At 35.4% G+C, this 21,351-nt stretch overlaps 1 protein-coding gene across 1 annotated transcript in view; it reads left to right on the top strand.

The window, feature by feature from the left end:
• The first annotated feature begins 226 nt into the window (after positions 1-226).
• The window catches only part of LOC145731918 (trissin receptor-like), a 394,457-nt gene continuing 373,332 nt past the window's right edge, over positions 227-21,351 (top strand). Inside the window, exon 1 of the mRNA XM_081983912.1 lies at positions 227-408. The gene's annotated coding sequence lies outside the window, so the exon portion shown is untranslated. The remainder of the gene's footprint in view (positions 409-21,351) is intronic.

Genomic DNA, 21,351 nt, shown 5'->3' with positions numbered 1-21,351 from the left:
AAAATGCTTGTTAAATTTTTGGACATTAATTTCATCAGTGTTAGCATGAAGTCAGTTGCCGTTTGTTAAAAGGTAAAGTGCAAAAAACAGGCTGTTATGATGAATCAACACTAGAACATTGCTAAAAAAATAGCGACGGCGTCGCCAAGCGTGAAAGAATGTTTTGCGTTATCTGCGGCGTACAGACGCTCATTCAGTGCGTCCTGAGTGGTTCGGGAGTGACGTCGCGACGCCTTGTACTCTAAACTTTACGTCGAAGAGCGGGAAAAAGTTATAAACTGTTTTTTATTGCCGAAAAAAGCAGTTGACGCGTGAACAAAAAAACTTGTGACTGTATGATAAATCGTGTTGAGTGTTTTGGAATCGAAGAGAATTGGTATTATGTCCAGCTCGACGTAGACAAAAAAGGTAGGAAAAATGAAAATGTTTTTGAATAACTGTAATAAAGAAAATTAATTTTCGAAGTACTAAATAGCTTTCATAAGTAAATTTAAGGATGAACGTGTAAGCTTCCTTTTTAATGGAACAGACTAAAGTTGTTTTTAACTAAATTTTTTTGTTGCCTAAAAGTGTCAAGCAAAAGTAAACGTACCGTATATTACTGCTTTTTATAGAGTAATTCTGCAAGTTTAATATCAACGCTGCTGCAATTGAAATATTTATTAAACCTACGATTACTCTAAGCTTAAGCAAACACTAAAGCCTTGTTGAAAATAAACTGTCATTGAACTTTTATCACTCTTACTTTTGCAATGTAAATGTTATTCTATGTGAGTTCAGTTAAATTTGGATGTAATGACAAGAGGTAATCTAATCACCTGCTGAATTACACGTGACTTTTTTAATACTTTCCCAGTACAGGTAAAAATTAAGGTTATACAGAGGGGGTCATAACAAACCGTCACGATTATTATCATTATGAAAAAATTGGAAAAAGTCCATAATTCTGAAAATTTAGTAGTGTATATCAAAAACCGATAGGGCCAGTTTATCAATAGTTATTTACCTAACAAGTGCGGAAAGTAGTACTTTCCCGCACGAAACTGCAGTTGTTTGGGCAAGCAGTTAAAAGGCCGAAAAGACGGTTTCCGCATGTGTTAGGTACAAATTTTTTCATACGAGTATTAATTTTCATTCAATTGAACAAAAATTTCTTATTTTCTTACGTAAAAATGTTGTTAGTATTTTCATACGAACGTAGAATGAAAAATTTTCATTACTTCTGGAGATATCCGACAAAAACCGAAAAAGTCAAATTTCTATTTTATTTAGGAATTAATGAGCATTACTGGAGGTACATTGGTATTTTGAAAACTATTAATAAAATTGGGAACGTCTAAATTATATTATAAAAAAAATTTCTATACATCTACCATTCAAATTTAAACATAAACAAAGTTTGGTAATTTCAATGAATTCCGTTGGAATATAATGAAAAATTATGAATTTTGTAATTTTACTTTTAAAAATTTTCACGTTTACGTTTGACGTTAACCTATCAATCCAAGTTGGGAAATTTTTAGAAAGCTCATTCCATTGACTCTCCATTGACGTATAAAACTCTAGCAAAAATAGTGCAATTAAGCGGGTTTTTGAATATTAAACAAAAGGATACACCAAAAAAATTGGTCAAAGTTGACGCCCTCTAGTGGCTAAACGGTACCTACTAATCAACCGACTTTTCTACGTCAATATAAAGCTCATTTCATTGGCTGTCCATCGACATATAAAAGTATATACAAAGTGTTACGAATACGCGTGTTATTTACGGTTTACAGACAGGGTGCCCCAGAAACACTTTTTGACTGGTTAGGGCTAATTTGACCCTGGAAAATTGAGAAAACACGGTTACATGAGCTACTAGGTCTACTACGATGTAATGCATGGAAATTTCTTGAAAAACCGATTTTGCAAATGGCAATTTTCGTAAGGGTCAAATTTGCCTGAAAAACCACCACTATTCTAATGGGTTTTGCGTTATGTTGGCCATTTAGTGCAAGCGAAAATCGACTTTAATGATTTTATATTTACAGTTTTGCTACGGCTCTAACTTTGACTAACTTTGAATTTAAAGAATACATTTCTCAAATAAGTGACCTAATACAAACTTACTTTAATTTTGAACAGATAGTCAGACAAAGTTATAAGAATAAGGAGTGTTTAAATTGAAAAACGTACTTTTTTAGAGCTGACGTCTTGCTCTTTTTTTGACCATCCTTTATAATATATTTTATCGTTTTTCTTCACCCACTCTTAGAAGAAACCTTTTTGAAAAAACGTTTCCTGATATGCATAAATTAAAACTATTGTTTTGGAGACTGAAAATATTAAATTTCACATAGAACGGTAAATATCTCAGAAACGGATACAGAAGATAAGTGTATGACATTAATACACGAAATATGTCTAGAATTTGACGTAGAATCCAAAAATGCAATAATATACAAGGTGTCCCATTCAAACTAAGCAGCAGTTGATATCTACTTCCGGTTAAATCATTGCACGCATATTTTCTTATTGAAAAAGGTTTTTTTAGACTCTCCAGTCGTAGTAATTCAGAAAATTAGTGGGTATTGTTAGGTTAGGTTAGTTATTGGGAGTTATTAGGAATTACTGGGCATTACAAGGAATTAGTGGACATTATTGGCATATTAAGAATTAGTGTACAAAATTGTACTCAGCGGTTTACCCCTCGATTTGGAATTTATATATAGTCATAATGAGTAGATAATTTAGTTAATATGATTTAAGATTTAGGTTTTGCTCTTTTCAACACTAAAAATAAAGTTAAAGCTGTTTCATCAAAACTTCTTCAAAAAAACCTTTCGACAACGTGCTTAAATTTTCGCCCTTGTGCGATAGGGACATCTTATTCACCTTTGTTGTACATACTATTTAAACATCTAGTAAATTAAAAAAATGTTTAAATCGTTGCTAAGATTTGAATAATTGACTAATAATAGGAAAAACGTACCTTTTTTGGACAGAATGATCTGGATTGGTATAACTATTTGAAGAACTTTGCCAAATGCGTAAAACTTTTAATTGTTTCCCCTGCTTTTAATTTTTTTTAATATTTCTTTTCAAAGCTTGTTTAAGGTAATTGCAAAATAAACAATATAATAACTTAAGAATGTTTAATTTTGGCCGTACTATTACTGAAATTAAAAATTACCTCTGAATTAACTGTCAATTTTTAATAGAACAAAAAGCCGAAAGGAGTCTCGAACAGGTATACGTTCTAGTTTCATTTGAATTATCAAATTCGTTCAATTGATACTAGAACTAAAATTGTTCTAACCACTAACGACTTATTTTATCAAAAGCAAAATTTATATTTAATTCGTCTATTTGATAATATTAGATCAAAATATTACAAAACACGCTATAAAAACAACACATTTATCAAAAGTTCGGGGCTCCACAGGTGTTTGTTTATCTTTATTTTATCTAATATTTTTTTTACATTTTTGTTGCCATTACAATAGCTAGTTAACTAAAGTGCTGACCAATAAGTGCTCGAATTAAGTTCATTTTAGTTGGGTGTAGATCCAATATTATCTGTTACATAATTTTTAAAGCAACCCCATGACCAATAAGACCATACAGGGTGGCGAGAGACAATCAAAGTGGGACAAGAACGTGTGCAAAAAAAGAAAAGTATTAAATTACTGTCACTTTACTAATAAATATTTTTTCTACTCCTACATGGATATTGGTTCAGTCCTTAAGAGTTTAGAGAACGGATAAGTAGGCAATTGTCACCGGTTGAACGAATCCTAGACTTTCCACAACTGTGCGATATGAAATAGACAAATCACAGGCAATTTTCCGATCAGTTAAAGTTGAAGAACCACTTGTGCAAACAGTTTCAAGTTTTACTCATTGTTGCTGGATACCCTGTAAGGTCTTATCAAATATGAGACTTGTCCTGAAAAGTACTCAGATTATGTAACAGATAAAGAGTTTTCATGCTTTCTTGGTATGAGAATGGTATGACTGGTTTTTCATACCTATTGATTTCATGATGATACCATGTCGTCACTTCTAACCTGGTATGACAATGGTCTGTCAAATTTTGAGACCATGTCGTTGAGATGGTTGCAATGCCCGGTATAGTCAAATTTTTACCCTTTGAGAATGACGTCAAGCAGGTGAAAAAACACGCATGTCTGGAATTAGATCACAAGTTTTAACCTACAAATAGTACAAATACTTTGAAAAATTAGTGCGTTCAGAAGTGACTGATGATCAAGTGCCTTGAAAATCACATGATCATGAGGGTTTCAGTTTAATCATCATTCATTCAGTGAATAGGTGGGCTTGCACCCACTTAAAGATCTCTTCTACTCTGCCTGCCTTTTTTATTAAAATTGTTTATTTCACATGTTTGATATGCGAGAAACAAAGATGTAAAAAGATGACAATCTCAAAAGGTAAAAATCCAACTATATAGGGTATCAGGAGTCAGTTGTCAGGTTGTCACTTTTGTTGTGTTAAGTAGCAGCAAAAAGCGGCAAATTCAAAGCCGATAAACGCGGCAAATATAAAAAATGGAAGCAATTAAAGTTAATATAAATGGTCAAGATATATTCTATAACGATCACGGAGATGTGCTACTGAATTTATTGGATGTGTATGTTTAAAGTTAGTTAATTCAATCTCATTCATTTCTTCGTCCGCGACTCTTGGTTTACAATAAACTAATAGTCAAAATAATGATCAAGTTAAGTAATATAATATAACAATAATAAAATACATAAATAACAAAACACATCAAACGACATCAATTAGGATAATTACGACAATTAGGAATTAGATTAGGTAGTTAGGTTAGGTTAATAGTGTTCATACCAGAAAAGAATACCAAACAAATTCAAGGTAGGTAAATCAATGTCGTCATTAAAATGAGACCAAGTTCTAACCAAACTGATACCAGGTCAGACAGCGGTATATTCCATGAAAACCCTTTAATAATGTTGACGATACAACGGTATTTGATTGATAGATACAAACCCGCTAATATGGCTTAATTTAAGATTAAACATATCCATTTTCCAGTTAAATCTGTTCGGTCACATTCTGGGGTACAAATCCCAGGTCAAATACCTAAAGGTCATTCTAGATTCCAGGCTGACCTGGAACGAGCACCTTGCAATCAAAACCGGGAAGGCCCGCAATGCTCTCTGGGCGTGCAAAAGAGCCTTTGATACACCGTGGGGACTCCAGTCGAGGATCTTTCGATAGTTTGGTCCTCAGCTATGCATACGGATAAGTCACGAGCCTTGTTGGACGGGGTTCAAAGACTTAGTCTGTATTACAGGTGCAATGAAAACTGCCCCAACAAGGGCACTGGAGCGGCTATGTGGGCTCGAGCCGCTGCACCTGTTTATACCAAAAAAAGCCCACAGACTGGCAGGTCTCAATATGAATCGTGGGGTCATCTCGGGGGCTGGGGGGAGGCGCTGAGGGAGCGCCCGGAACTGTTGATGAAGCAGGATCGGGTGCCTCCGACGCTTCTGTCCAGCGGACCTCTAAAGTTTGTAGTACCCGAGAGGGAGGACTGGGAATTCTCTCGAAACTCTATCCTCCCGTCGCATGGAGACGTCTGGTTTACAGATGGAACCAAAACCGTGACGGGGGCAGGGGAAAGTGTGTATGGTGCGACTTCGGGGACGAGGCTTAGCTTCCCTCTAGGCTGCCACTGTACCATCTTGCAAGTCGAGATCTTTGCGATCATCCGATGCGGGGAGTTCATTTTAAACTCACTGCTACACCGGAAGGATATATTTATCTGTACAGACAGCAAGGCAGCAATGGCTGCCTTAAAACGTCTGTGCTGGTGCTGGAGTGTAAGAAGACACTCCTGTCGTTCACGCGGATGGCCAAGATACGTCTAACTTGGGTTCCAGGGCACTTTTGTGTTAGGGAAAACGAGAAGGCGGACAGGTTGGCCCTTCGTGGCTCCAAAGAGAGACCCGTAGGACCCGAACCTATTGTAGGACTAGCCGGCGCAGTCGGATTCGCCATTGTGGACCGTATCTTCTGGCAAAGATCCGATATTGCTTAGGAGGAGGCCGGAGGCATGCGGCAGTCGCGATGTCTCATGGGCTTCTTTCCAAGAAGCCCATGAGAAGCCCATGAGAAGATTGCAGTCGAAGTCCCTGATGGAATTATCCAGAAAGAACCTCAGATATGTGACAGGACTTCTCACGGGTCACTGTCAGATGAGAAGACACATGCACATTCTGGGTGTGTCACAGGTGTCTGCTTGTGTCTGGAAGACGAGGAAACTCTGATACACGTTCCCACATAGTGCCCGGCACTTCCTACGATCAGAAAAACCTTTGCGGTAAGAGTGTAATCAACCCCTTAGATATTCAAGGTATCCGGCCAAGGAGGCTTTGCGGCTTTGTCAGTGCCACCGAACTGGAGGGGTACTAGCTTGTGATGGGTCACAATGGGCCCGGTTAGCGGCCGAAGGGAGCCCATATAACAATATCATCATCACCCATTTTCCGGAAAATATATTGGTCAGCACTTTAGTTAGCTAGCTATTGTAATGGCAACAAAAATGTAAACATAATATTAGATAAAATAAAGATAAACAATCACCGGTGGAATCCCGAACTTTTTTGATAAACGTGTTGTTTTTATAGCGTGTTTTGTAATATTTTGATCTAATATTATCAAATAGACGAATTAAATATAAATGTTGCTTTTGATTAAATAAGTCGTTAGTGGTTAGAACAATTTTAGTTCTAGTATCAATTGAACGAACTTGATAATTCAAATGAAACTAGAACGTATACCTGTTCGAGACTCCTTTCGGCTTTTTGTTCTATTAAGAATTGACAGTTAATTCAGAGTTAATTTTTAATTTCAGTAGTAGTATGGCAAAAATTAAGCATTTTTAATTTATTATATTGCTGATTCTGCAATTAAGGTAAACAAACTTTGAAAAAAATAATAAAAAAAAATAACAACAGGGGAAACAATTAAAAGTTTTACGCATATGGCGAATTTCTTTAAATAGTTATACCAATCCAGATCATTATGTCCAAAAAAGGTACGTTGTTCCTATTATTAGTCAATTATTCAATGCTTAGCAACGATTTAAACATATTTTTAATTCACTAGATGTTTAAAAAAAAATTAAATCATTCTGAATGGGATTCGCCTATTTACAGATGTAAACAAACAAACATAAATGTCCCATCTATGGGACGCCGCCGTGCAAATTTAATAGACCTATAATTTTAGTTTTTTTTAATATAAGAAGTCGAAATTTAATAATATTTATACAGCAAGGGACTTAAACCATTCTTTTATAGAACAATTAGGTCCACGAGCGTAGCTAGTGGCCTAAGTTCTTCGAGTGAATAAACCGGTTTAAGTCACGTGTTTATATGCGTGTATTTAAAGTAACTTAGGCATAGCAACACTTCCAGGACACAATACATTTTGAGTGAACCCACCATGCCAACAACTATCAGTAAAACGAGGTGTCAATCAGTGGTCTACTGTTAGTTTTGTGAATTTTGGTTTTTAGTTCTAAATCTAAAGTGCGTAAGCTATTTATGTACCAAGGGCGTTAGAGAAACGGACAAGTTTCGATTTAACAATTTTTTTCAAAGTTTGTTTAACTTAATTGCAAAATAAACAATATAATAAATTATAAATGTTTAATTTTTGCCGTACTATTACTGAAATTAAAAATTAACTCTGAATTAACTGTCAATTCTTAATAGATCAAAAAGCCGAAAGGAGTCTCGAACAGGTATACGTTCTAGTTTCATTTGAATTATCAAATTCGTTCAATTGATACTAGAACTAAAATTGTTCTAACCACTAACGACTTATTTTATCAAAAGCAAAATTTATATTTAATTCGTCTATTTGATAATAGGCGACATCCATCATAACATGTCGTTGTCACAGTTTATACAAGGTGCTATGAAAGTGAATATTTGTGTTAAATCACTTTAAAAGATGGTTTTCACAGTTGTTTGGTCAAAATTAGAAAAAATTATGTATGCAACACGTTTCGAAAATGTCTTATTGTGTAACTCATTCAAATTGTAGGACCTCGCTGCGCTCGCCCTACAAACATTCATTCGTTACACAAAATCGAACTTTTCGTAACTGGTTACATAAATAGCTATTTTAACACCATAAGCTTTATTGTATTTCGTATTTTTAATATGTTGCGTGTAATCGGTGTTTTTTTATTCATTTAGATTTATCTAAAGATACCTATCGGCGAAACCCGGGTCACAATTAAAACAACAACAATTTTGAGACTTTGACGTCGAGTTTTTGACAAAAACCCTGTATAAGTTATAATAATTGAAAACATGCTTTTCGTGTTTTTAAACAAATTTTTCTTAGCAAACTTTTTCAACGTGTGTTAAAAGTTAATTGCAGTATACACAATGTAATAAATTATGAATGTTGTATTTTTTCCAAACTATTACTGAAATTAAAAATTAACTGTTAATCTTAATGGTACAAAAAGTCGAAAGGAGTCTCGAACACATATACGTTTTAGTTTCAATTGAATTATTAAGTTCGTTCAATTGATACTACAACTAAAATTGTTCTAACCACTAACGACTTAGTTTATCAAATGAAATCTTTATATTTCATTTGTCTATTTGACAACGCTATAAAAACAATGCATTTATCAAAAAATTCGGGACTCCACCGATCATAAATCATCATGTCTGTCTTTAATCAAATAATATTGATATGCGTTGGTTCCTAAATTTATTTAAATAATATGAAACTAAATATGTATGTGGAAATCAATTTTGATTGCCAGGACGAGGTCGTAAACCAAATTGTGGTGATTGCACGAGTTTATTAATTTGTCATACCACACGGTCATCTATGTACAATATTTTTTCTAATCCTTTAAAGATACTAACCAATATCCAATATTCCTTAACATTTTAGAAAACGAATAAGTCAGTTGCCTCTGGCTGAACGGATATTGTGTCAATCTAATCTTAACTGTGAAATATGAAACAGACCAATCACAGGTAGTTTTAAGCGTGAGATATGAAATAGACCAATTACAGTTTATCTTGCTCATGAACAAATGGCTGTCCTTTGCTTTGACATACCGAGAAGAGGTGAGCCACCTGACCATTTTTAGGGCTTACGCCGAATCCGTGACCCGCTAACCTAGCAAAACCACTCTCGAGGCAACCCCAACGCATCCACTTCTCCAAAAACCGGCGGGAAACGAAGACCAGTTGCTTTATTAATTCCTAACCTAATAGATAAACTTATAATACTCTTCTTTACAAAACAAAAAACACTTAAAATCTACACAGCCTACTTAACCTCTAAAAGGCCCCAGCCTCTCTAATCTCGTCCCTAATCCATCTAACCGACACACTGCGTCATCCCCGGTTACTGCCATCCCTAAACTTGTTCTCTACCGTATTCCCCATTCACTCTACTTTCCTCTCTCTCTCTCTTTCTCTCCCTCCGAACTCGCCCCGCAGACACCAAATCAACTCACACTTATTTATCCCTCTACCCAAATTGCAATGCAACACCTTAGATCCTATCAATAAGCAGAATTATTAATTCTCAGCTCCGTCTTTCACCGGTATACCGGACATCGCTTATCAATCGCGCTATGGTATTTATTATTCCTAGTTACCCTCCTTCTTTTGCAATTCGGGCAGTCCCAATCTCCATCGTGCTTGCTTCCATACTTATAGCAGCAGGCCCGTTCTCTACAGCTCTTGCCGATGTGACCAAACCTGCTGCATTTAAAGCAAACCGCCAAGTCCAAACATTCCTCCACACATACGGTCATCATCCTTAAGTTCACTCATTCCTTTCTCACCAGTCGTCTGAAGGTCTATCTTTTCAGCTCAACCAGCACATTTTACTCTGGCAAGGTTTCCTAAAAAGGACCCTCGCACCCTCCATACACTCACTTCCTTCCCACAACTCGCAATTCTCCTCATACAACCCTGTAACAATCTCCTCCTCTGTCATTCCTTTTTCAACCCGCGTTATCCGCAGTTTGCTCCTGTACTGCGTCCCCTCCTTTACTTTCACCACCGTTTTATCTATTAGATAGCTCTTTACCTCCTTTATCTGCTTACCCGTCTTAAAAACAGCAAGCATTTTACCCTCCTTAACCCCCTTACACTTTTCAGAACCGAAACCCCTGCCCCCCTTATTATCCCCTTTACCTCCCGCATTAATATGAAACCCCATCAGTTAAAAACAGCGCACCGAAAATGGGCACCTATTTGCGTTTTCACGGAAAAGGTACATTTTCTCGACAATGAATCAGCCGTATTCAGTCGTATAATGAAAAAAAGGTTTTTAAGTTTTCATTACTGTTTGTCTTGCCGGCCTATTATCTTTTTTATATTCTGACTTTTTTGCGGAGTTACCCATTATTCCACTCACCTAGTAATTGACACATAAAAAGCTTTTTTCTTGCTCTGAAAGGTAAGCCAAGATGTAATGTTTTAATGCTAACTATCAGTGGTGATCGCAACTAAAAGGACGATTTTTTACTATCAAGGATATCTGTAATTCTTTTTTTTTATTTATTTTATATCGCACAAACAAAATTGCCTGTAATTTGTCTATTTCATATGACCAATTAACCAACATCCATGTTGCAGCAGAAAAATTATATTTTACTTATTTATTTATTTATAAGTATTTCTGCAACAGACTTATGTTTGTCCCAAACTTCTTTTGTTTTTAGACGAGCAAACAGAAAAGTATGCAAAACATTTAAAAACGAATACGAAAAACTACGGGAAAACTGTAAAAAGAACACATATTGGATACGGGCGAAAGTTGCTTACATGGTTATGTTTTTTATTTACAACCATATATGTAATGCTGTCATTACTAACGTCATCGAAGGTTAGGAAGTATCATATTGCGCACCTCTACTTCCCGCCCTCACTTCCCGCCCTCACTTCCCGCCCTCATTTCCCGCCCTCTAAAATTGTAATTGTTAATATTTTTTTAAAAAAAAAGATGATTGAATCAAATTTTTTAAATGTCAGATAAAGTCGGATCGATATTCAGTTCGCAAATAATAAATTGAGAAAAATGTCCTGGATTACAACTCGAATTGTATGCATTCTAACGGTTATAATGCCTATAATACATTACAATACTAAAATTAACATGATCTAAACTAAAACAAACTACTTATTGAAATTAATGGTTACATTTGAATTATTATAAGTGTTTATAGAAATATTTAGGCCAGTACCAGCACTGGCGTCTCCAACAGTTGTCTCTTTGGTCGACAAATTAATTTGCTGCTGAATGACTGAGGTTTGTGAACTACTTGCAACAGCTTCAGAAGACATGGCACGTTGGGACAGCATAACAGAAAAGCATATAGAAAAATGACTGCTTGGTAGTTTTTTGTTAAATGTAATATTCTAGATATGTTCAGAATGAAACAATGATTTGTAAATTTTGATAGAAATATGATGGTTGTAAATAAAATAGTATACAAACCTCGGTAGGAAGTTTCATTCCTGTCTCGAGATCCTAGCTAAACCTCGACGCTTCGCGTCTCGGCTATCTAACTAATCTCTCGACAGTAATGAAACTCTTCCCACCCCGGTGTGTAATATACTATTTTTCTCCGATCACGAAGGTAAAACCTACTCCAAACCAAGGGAGTTTTGGTAGGTCTTGAGTCTGTCCAGATGAACAATTTTTAACTTACCTATGGGGCTGCGTTGGATTCTGTACACGAGATCGTCTATCCTTTTTACCACATTGTAAGGTTTGTCACATGTCACAGGGTAATCATCCTTGTACGCGTCTGCTTCACTTTTCTTGCGGATTTACTCAACAATATATCAAGTCCTTTTACTTCTCGTGGGAGTATAAGGCCTTTACGAAGATTCTCCAGCGCGTCGGTCCTGGAGGTTCCATTCCAGCGAGTGTCGATTAATGTCCTCTTCTGGCTTCCGGAAGGTGTGACCGATCCACTTCCATTTGCGTCTTTTCATTTCTTGCCGAATATCCTGTGAGCTTGTACGTGCCCAAATATCTTTATTAAAGATTTTATTTGGCCAAAAGATTATCAGTATTCTACGTAAGCACCGATTCACAAAAACTTGCATCAAGTGTGTTATCCCAGCCGTTATTTTCCAAGTCTCACAGACATAGAGCAGAACTCATATCACGTTCGACTTGAAGATCCTCAGTTTGGTGTTTGTCGTGTAGGACCAGACGTTTCTAAGCATTCTGGCCTTCTTTATTCGCGCTTTGACGTCCGCTTCTGCTCCACCCTTTGTAGTGATGATGCTTCCCAGATAACAGAACTCCGTTACTTCTTTAATTGTCTCGGTTCTTATTGTGAATTCTCTGGCGTTTCTTGCCCCTAGTCGTATGCTGTTTGTCTTTCGGATGTTGATTTGAAGGACCGCTTCGTCTGCAAGTGTGGCCAAGTCTTGCAGTTTGCTTGTTGTCATAGGTGTGCGCCAGAAGATAATCATCCGCGTAGTCCGGATCATCAAGCCTTTTCCCGAAATTGTTATGCCTCTTGGGGTATTCTCCAGCTTTTCCGTGATGTAATCCAGAACAATGATAAACAAGAGAGGAGACAGTAGACATCCCTGCTTAACTCCAGATGCTACATAGAATTTATCGCCTAATATAATCCACGAATACTAAGTACAAAGGCGAATTCCTTTCCTGGAACTGTTCAATGCTTATGCGTAGAGTGTTAATATGGTCAACACACGACCTGTTTGGAAATCCTGCTTGTTCACCCCGCAGTGTCGATAACGCTTGATAACCTTTGGAAAATAATGTATGCAAAGATTTTGTTTATGATTGTTAGGAGTGTTATTTCTCTCCAGTTTTCACATTGCCTGAGGTCGAGCTTGAGGTCTTCTTTTTTGAAAAGTTTAGTTATTGCTCCCACTTTCCATTCTTTTCTAAAAGTCGGTGAGCAGGGGGTAAATTAGCTGCGCCGAGGTTGTGAGATCAGCCATTAACAATTCTGCTGGAATACCATTGTGGAGATTTGCCGTGCTTCAGTTTTTTTGATGCACTTTTAATTTCAGAAATAGTTGGAGAGACCGTTTTTATTTATAACTCCGGTATGGTCCCGGTACGGTGTTGTGGTACAGGATCAATATTCTCATACTGACCCCCTGCTCCTTGTTCCTCGTGATTAAAAACTTCTTCGGTTTTTTCTCGCACTTTTTTGATGTTGTTTGCTCATTGCTCAATGCCGTTTTTTCCTCTTTAGTTGCTGCTATATTTAAACGAGTTTCGAACTCTTTCCACCCAACACACCATCCTCTCATTACATCCGCGTGAATCACTCCTTATCTAATCAAACTCCAAACTGCGCCAAAAGTCGTTTTAACGAGAGGTAAGGTGAGCTGAAAAATTCTGCCTCAGTTGACTTTTTTATTTCAGAAAATTATTGAACATCTGCCAAGTATTCAAAAATCTCACGTGGACCACCTTGCATATATAAGATAACGTTACTTATCTTTTATTCATAGGAAATTCATATAATTACTTCTTAGCAAAACGCGCACCTGGATAAGTAATTGATGAAATTCTCCAGTCTGCTCCTCCTGACTGTTTACCTCCTTAAAATGGCCAGGGTCATAAAGCGTGAGTCAACTTCGGGAGCATAAGGGTGAATGTTCATGACAAAATCTTTACAAATTGCTTCAGTATTTACGTTTCGCCGTCTCGGAATTTCTATGGTGGGTCGCTTTTAAAATGTTTTGCCTGCCTTGTCTCCATGTAATTAACTTTACTTTGTTTTTCAACATCCAAAAAAGGTTTTCTACAACCAAAAAAAAAATTAATAAAAAAAGGAACAATGCAAATTAGGTCCTTTTATGTTGCAAATTGTTCTAATATTATTTTTATAAGAATACCAATAATTTACATTAAACTGTCAACCGCCAAAATAAAATTTCAAATATGCGTATAAAATTGCTCAAGACAACCTTTACTTCGTATATTGACTTATGAACTTGCAGTCTTACTGAAGCAGTATTTTTAAGTAAGTTATAGACAAATGTAAAATTCATAAGCAAATAGCAAAGTCCTGATATTTTAACTGAGTAATCGATCCTAATTAAGTAACGGATTTTACTATATTATGGCTTATGAGAGTGGCTATAAGACTTGATAACCAACGAACAAAACTATCTGTGCAGTAAATCAACGGGACAAGTAATAAACATGCTATGAATGATACCAAAGTTATTTTCATCCATAAATATTCCACTTAAAACAATATACTCGTATTAGAACCGGAAAACAGAATTTTGGAATTTGTAGGTTTGAATTGAAAAATGTCAGAGTAATCACCCAAGTTGCAGTGATTTAATTCCATCTTTCAGTTGAAATGAAAGTCAATTCTTATGGTTAATTGCTGTCATTATATCGCTGTACCGATTGGCCTTTCCTCATAAGTTAATATAAGATGTACTTAATTTGACTGTGATTTCATATCTGTTCAGCTCATCACAAGTCTATTCACAGTTATCTATTCTGTGAACTGTATAATGCTTACTAGAGCTTTTTCAAATTATTTAGTTTTAAATAAAAGTGTCAATTGCCTCATTAAGTTTTATTGCAAGAGCCCTGGACAGGAGACCAGCTAGATAGAAACTAGTTTAAAGAACAGTAAGATAAGACTTTAAGAGAAACTAGCATAAAGCCAGTATTTTGATAGAAGGAATTGCAGAATGGTGAGTTTTATCGCCATTGCTAGGGATTATACTATAAGGTACCACATTACCTGCTCGAGAATAAATACTACTAAGATTCCACAAAAAGTCCATCAATATACGACGTCATTTTTTCTATTTTTTGGAAAAACAAACCAATTGTTTTTCCCAATATTGGTCCCACTTGGAATAATGCGACCTGATTGATGGAACGATAAAATTTTGAGGATTTGTTTATATTCAAATGGGAATTACGACTACTATTCAATAAAATTGCTTTTAGTGGACATGTTCTGATTGTGGTGTATTCGTATTTATTGTCGGACATAACACATCTGGTTTTTTGGTTGAAAGCGGAAAATTGAATACCTAATAAAACGATTAACTCTTTGTTTAATATGAGTTATTATTTTAAATTATTTAAATATTAAATAACAGTAAGACATTTAACTGTCTTACTGCTGTTTGTTTAACTGCTGAGATGTCTGCTTGGTGTAGGGCGTTGTCCCTGCGGTTGAACTCTGGCAAGACCGGTCTTATGCTGTTTACCAAGAGAGTTCTCAGTCTCCGCTGGTCTGGCTCCATGGGGCCACTGTCCCGAGTGCACAGTCCGTGAAGTTTCTTGGGGTTCACCTGGACCCATGTCTTAGGTGGGAGCGACATATAGGGGAACTCTGCCCGAAATTAAACAAAGTATGTACGGCCATGCCTTGTTTTAGGGATAGTGTCGTTGCACTGCTTATTGCTGAGTATATTATCTCTCTCATGCTCAATCATTAATAAGCTACGGGATCTGCTTTTGGGGCTCATCGCCGTATGCTACTAGAATCTTTGTGTCTCAGAAACGACTAATTAGGGGAATGCTGGGGTTACACCCCTTGGTATCCTGCAAAGAGTACTTTCGGCGTCTCGAGCTACTCACTGTGCATTCAATGTATTTCGTACAGCTGGTTCTGCTTGTTAGGAGAAATCCGCAGCAATTTCCTCGAAACAGCGATTGTTATTCTGAGGGAATGTCCATTTCAACTAGGGGCAGAGGCGAGTTATCGGTCCCCTGGCATGGTTCTGCTTTTTTTGAGAGAGGCCCATGTTATCGTGCTGTAACTGCATATCGTTCTTTACCCAGTGCCATAAGACAGATTGACGGCATTAAAGCTTTTAGAAAGGCAGTAATCAAGTACGCTATTGAAGAGAGTTTTTCTTCATTTGATTTTACTTAATTTTAATCTAACATAATTGTAAAATTAGTAAGTAAGTGTATTTTTTTTAGTTTTATCTTATCATTAGTCAGAATGGTTACTGTTTTGTGACGTTGCTATGGTTGTTGTAAACTGAGCTGGCAATAAAGGAGAATTATTATTATTAACTTGAATTAAATATTATTTAATTTACTGGAAAAGGTAATGTAACAAATTAATTCTATGCTGAAAAGATCCTTGCTAAAAGCGAAAGGTTGTTTTATTAGGGTTAAACCAATAAAAGCGCTTTAGTAGATTTATGTGGAAATTGACTACCGAAAACAGATTTCATTACTCTTGTTTCTATAGTTTGTACAAGTACTGCCATAAATCCTCTTTTTCACTACATAACAAAACAGTGTTTATGTTTACTATTTCGTTTGACATTCCTATTAGTTTCCGGACTAGAAAATCAATCAATCAGTTACTGTTTTCATCAAATATTATTTGCATGTTCTGATTTCTGGAAATCTCATTACCAACACTCATTCTCGTCGATACCTTTTAACGATATTAAAAATAATGAGTATGTTGATTGATTGATTGATTATTCACCGAACCATAATTAATACTTTTTTTTACCAAGCCTAATTATAAATTTTTATAAGAAACTTTATTTACTCCTCGTCATTACGAAGCTTCTATGAATGCAATACCTTCCTAAGATTAAACCTCCTAAACACCAAACTAGCACATTTTAACTTAATTAGCTCCATAAATAAAATAACGAAAGTAATATACATAAAAGTTTTCTTCTTTTCGAGGTAGATTACACTAATTACTTTTGGATTACAACTGTTCACTTAATTTGTATGAACTGAACCGAGACACTACTCTAATTAGGCTGTTTATTCATTACTTTATCAGAAAGCTTTTAGTTCGTTAGTTATTGAACTTTATTTAAGTAAATTGCAATATTTGAAGTTGGTTGACACGATAATTTAAACTTACCATATTTTAAACATTTAAACTTACCATCAGAACATCAAGAATTGTTTTGAATATTTTAATCAAAATTCAGTAAAGACAATCGTTGTTAGCCACAAAGCACCATGACACTTGGTGTATTTGGCAAAAATGTAGGTAGATTCAAATGAAATTGTGGCATATCGTCATCATTTTTCAAAACGTTTCCATAATTCATCTTCTGGATATTAGATCCAGATATCTCAAAAACGACTGCCAAAATCAACTCTTACGGCGTATACCTTTTTTCGGCAAAAGACGTTGGAGAATAAAAATCTTTACTAAAAAATTAAATACAGTGTTACTCAAAAAAGTTATTGGGTTTTAAATTTTACAAGGGAAATGACAGCAGATTTGAAATTTTCACACCTCCAAACCCCTTTCAGCCCAATTTTGTGACAATACACCAATTATTAAAAATAATATTTTAGCAAAACTAAGATGAAATTGAATTTTTGTCACTCTGTATCTCCGAAATTATCGACTTTTGGATTGATATTAGTTGGGGGTTATATCGTCATATTTAAGCCTCTAGATAGAATTTGTGGTAGCATTTTTTCCGCATCTTTCAGGGACACCCTGTATTTTGATTTGAATGTTTCATCTTCAAAAGTAAAATGAGCGTGGAAAAGTACACTATACCGCACCCAAGTAAGAAAAGTATTAAATATCCACTGCAATGTAGTAAAAAAATAACTTTTTGAACCTTTGTAAGGTGTAGGTAAAAACATACGACGCAACAATAAACATTTTTAGCATTTCATAAAATCTTCAATAAGATTTGAAAAAATAAATTATTTTCTATATTATTAAACTTTAACATATTGTCTATTTGTAGAGAAACTTTTTTGAGCTATAGTTTATGAAGCATACTAACTAGAGTCCGGATTAAAAATCACTAAAATCGTGAAAAAAAGCGCTTAAAAGGCGAATGAATTTATTTCAAAAAAAGCATAAAAACCTGTAAAAAAGCTTTAAAAATGCACTATTTTAGAGATGCAAATTTACTTTTTTGAATTCAAGTTCTAGGTAGAATTGAAGCGTTTAAAAGCATACGGAAGATTTTAGACTGTTTTGAAAATTTCTGTTCTCAAAATTTGTTTTTACTTGAGGAGCATTTGGAAGGATTCAGACAGTTTAAAGAGCGTATTGAAGGTTCGGGAATGATTTAGAGGCATTTGGAAACTCTTAGACGGTTCTATAATTTTTTGGAAAATTTAGACAATTTTGAAATTTTTTTAAGTTTCTGTAGTGTTTTGAAATCTTTTTAGATTACTTTAGAAGCATTGATGGTTCTGAACTGCTTTTAAGGCATTTGAAACCTTGTAGAAGGTTCTAGAAACTTTTGGAACCTTTTAGACTGCTCTAAAAGCTTTTGGAAGGCTTTCGACAGCTTTAGAAACATTTTGGAGTTATTTCTGTAGTATTTTGAAATCTTTTTAGACTATTTTAGGACCATTTGGAAGGTTTCTAGAGAGTTTAAAAATCATTGAAGGTTTTTGGACTGCTTTTAAAGCATTTGAAGATTTATGGACTGTTCTAGAAACTTATGGAAGATCTTTTTGAGAGCTTCTAGACTTGTTGAAGAGCATTTGGAAGCCTTTAGAGCGTTCTAAAGGCTTTTGTAAGGGTTTCTAACATTTTGGAGTTTCTGCAGTTTTTTTTTGTAATACTAATCGTTTTCGAGATATTTTCGAAAAACTACTTAGATGCACTTTTTACCGAAAATTAGTTCAAAAATTGAACACCCTGTACCTTGGTTATTTTTAGAAGTTCAGGGAGGTTTACCCACTCAAAAGAAACGTCTTTAATTTTTCTTTTCAATGGTGTAGAGCAAAAAGTTCTATCTAAAAAAAATGTGTACAGGGTGAGCAAAAATAATGACCCACTAACAATTTCGTGCACACCCTGTATTGAGGTTCAAACGTTACGTAGTTTGGTTTAGTGGTCCATTAAGAACAATTTTGCATTCTTGTAGTTTTTATGTAAATCTAACTGTTTTCGAGATATTACGCTATAATTCAGGCGGCGGTCAGTATAGTAGGCCAAGAAAAACTTTAACAGTTTAAAGAGCACTGAAGGTTCTGGACTGCTTTTAAGGCATTTGAAACCTTGTAGACGGTTCTAGAAACTTTTGGAAGCTGCTAAACTGCTCTAGAAGCGTACGGAAGCTTCGAGACTGTTTTCAAATCGTTTGAGAGCTTCTATAAATAAGTTGAAAAACATTGCAAGACATTTTGGAGCTTATATAGTGTTTTGGAATGTTTTTAATTTTTTTTAGACTACTTTAAAGCATTTGGAAATTATTTGGTCAGTTTAAATTTGTAAATTAATACTTACCCATTTTCGAACAGATAATTGGTATGTATTTGTCTCTCAGAAGCCTCCAATATCTCAATATAGCTTGAAAAGCTTCAATTGTAAATTAACCTATACAAAATAAAACCATACAAAAAATAGCAGAAAATAAGCATAAAAAAATAAATTAAGCACAAAAAGAAGAAAAAAGCATGAAAAAAACCTGCCAAATGACATGTTTTTGCGTAAATCGTTCACATTAGATGTCAAAAGTTGGCTGCTTTTATTATTTACGAAAAGCAAAATTTCTAGAAAGCCGGACTAATAATAACCAAAGAAGTTTTCTTCACAACCGATTAACTTATGACTCACATTTATTCATGCTATGTCGCTGTTTATATCAATTTCAGTTTAAATGACCATTTATCGTAATCATATACAAATTTTCATAATGTTCTGATAAATAATAGAAACAGAATTAATGAATCACAGTTAAAAGTTCAAAATTGATTCAAAATTTACTTAATTGTGGTTATTAACAAGGAACTTAATTGTGGCTCATATAATGCATTGAGTCGTACGGTTAATATCAGATTTTCTAAACAAACATCAGGTGGTCAAGCCAATTATCCCTTCAGAAAGTCCTTTGCAAAGTGCCTTGTTGTGAACAAAGGCAATGGATATTACGTATGAAAGCCCGAAAGTAGAAAATTACGGTCGGCAAACCAGGCCCGAGGACGAAGTTTGAAGCGAAGATAATTAGGGTCGCAGTGGCACTCTTAGTCTTAGGTGAATGTAATATATTACATGTTAAACCATCCTATATACTGTATATAAACACCCAGAAGGAACGTTTTACTACGCAGGAAACACCAACGATGACAATCGCCACAAAAATGGAATCTTTATTACTAAAGAATACTCCAGTTGTGTTAAGAACTTTAGGGAAAGTAGTTCAACTGCATGCTAGACCATTTAGAATAAACATAATCCAAGTATATACGCCGACTGCAGATAAAAGATATGACAGCAAGGTGAGACCATTTACAACAACCTAACCAAAGTCCTCAAAACCTTAAAAGGAATGATTTTGAACTGAGAGAATGAAGAAGAGAAAGAAGTGTATTTGATTGATTGACAGATTTTAGACAAATATACAGGGTTTTTCAATGGAAAGTAGACACCCTGAATCTCTTCCAAAATAAGACGACACGCCAACAAAGATTGCAAGGGGGACATCTTTTTACGTAGGATTTGAATTTCTGCCATCAGCCCCTTTGCCGCCATAGCCACCCCCACTAAGTTTTCAAATGGCACCATACCCTGTGTGGCACATCGTTGGAAATAATGGAATTAATTGCACTATTTTATTTGTACATTTGCTTTGAATTGAGACTAAAAAAAAATAAAAAATACGTTTTGTGTTTATTTTTTGTTAACTGCAGAAATAATAGCAAATAGCGGTTATCATTTAATTAATGGCTCAAAATAACCTCCGTTAACTTCCATACAATAATACAAGCGACTTTGGAAGAGTTCGCGAACATTTGTGAGGACTTGCGGTGTCAGTTGTCGGCATTCATGTATTATTCTCTGCCTAAGGTCTGCAATATTGGCCGGCTGTGTTGCATAGACTTTAGATTTTAAATGCTCCCATAGAAAAAAGTCCAACGGAGTGAGGTCGGGTGATCTCGCAGGCCATTCCATGGGACCACGTCTACCAATTCATCTTCCAGGAAATCGATTGTTCAGATATTCTCGAACGGGAAGTGAATAGTGTGGAGGTGCACCGTCTTGTTGGAAAATTAGTTGATTTTCAAATAAATTTTCATCATTTTCTACTATGGCTCTGTTATGGTCGGATCAACAGTGGTGTCAAGAAGCTCAAGATAAGTAGCGCCATTCAAATTACCGTCAATAAAAAACGGACCAACAATGTGGTCTCCTAAGATACCTGCCCAAACATTAAGTTTTTCTGGATATTGGGTATGGGTTTTCCTAAACCAATGTGGATTTGTGTCTGAGCAATACCTACAGTTATGCCTGTTCACTTCTCCATTCAAAAAAAACATACACTCATCACTGAAGCAAATATTGTACAACAAGTTCACGTTGTTTGT

This window comes from Ips typographus, linkage group LG1 (assembly GCF_016097725.1).
Source record: "Ips typographus isolate SLU linkage group LG1, UJ_Ityp_2.0, whole genome shotgun sequence".
Lineage (NCBI taxonomy): Eukaryota > Metazoa > Arthropoda > Insecta > Coleoptera > Curculionidae > Ips > Ips typographus.
This window is presented reverse-complemented; position numbering and strand designations above follow the sequence as displayed.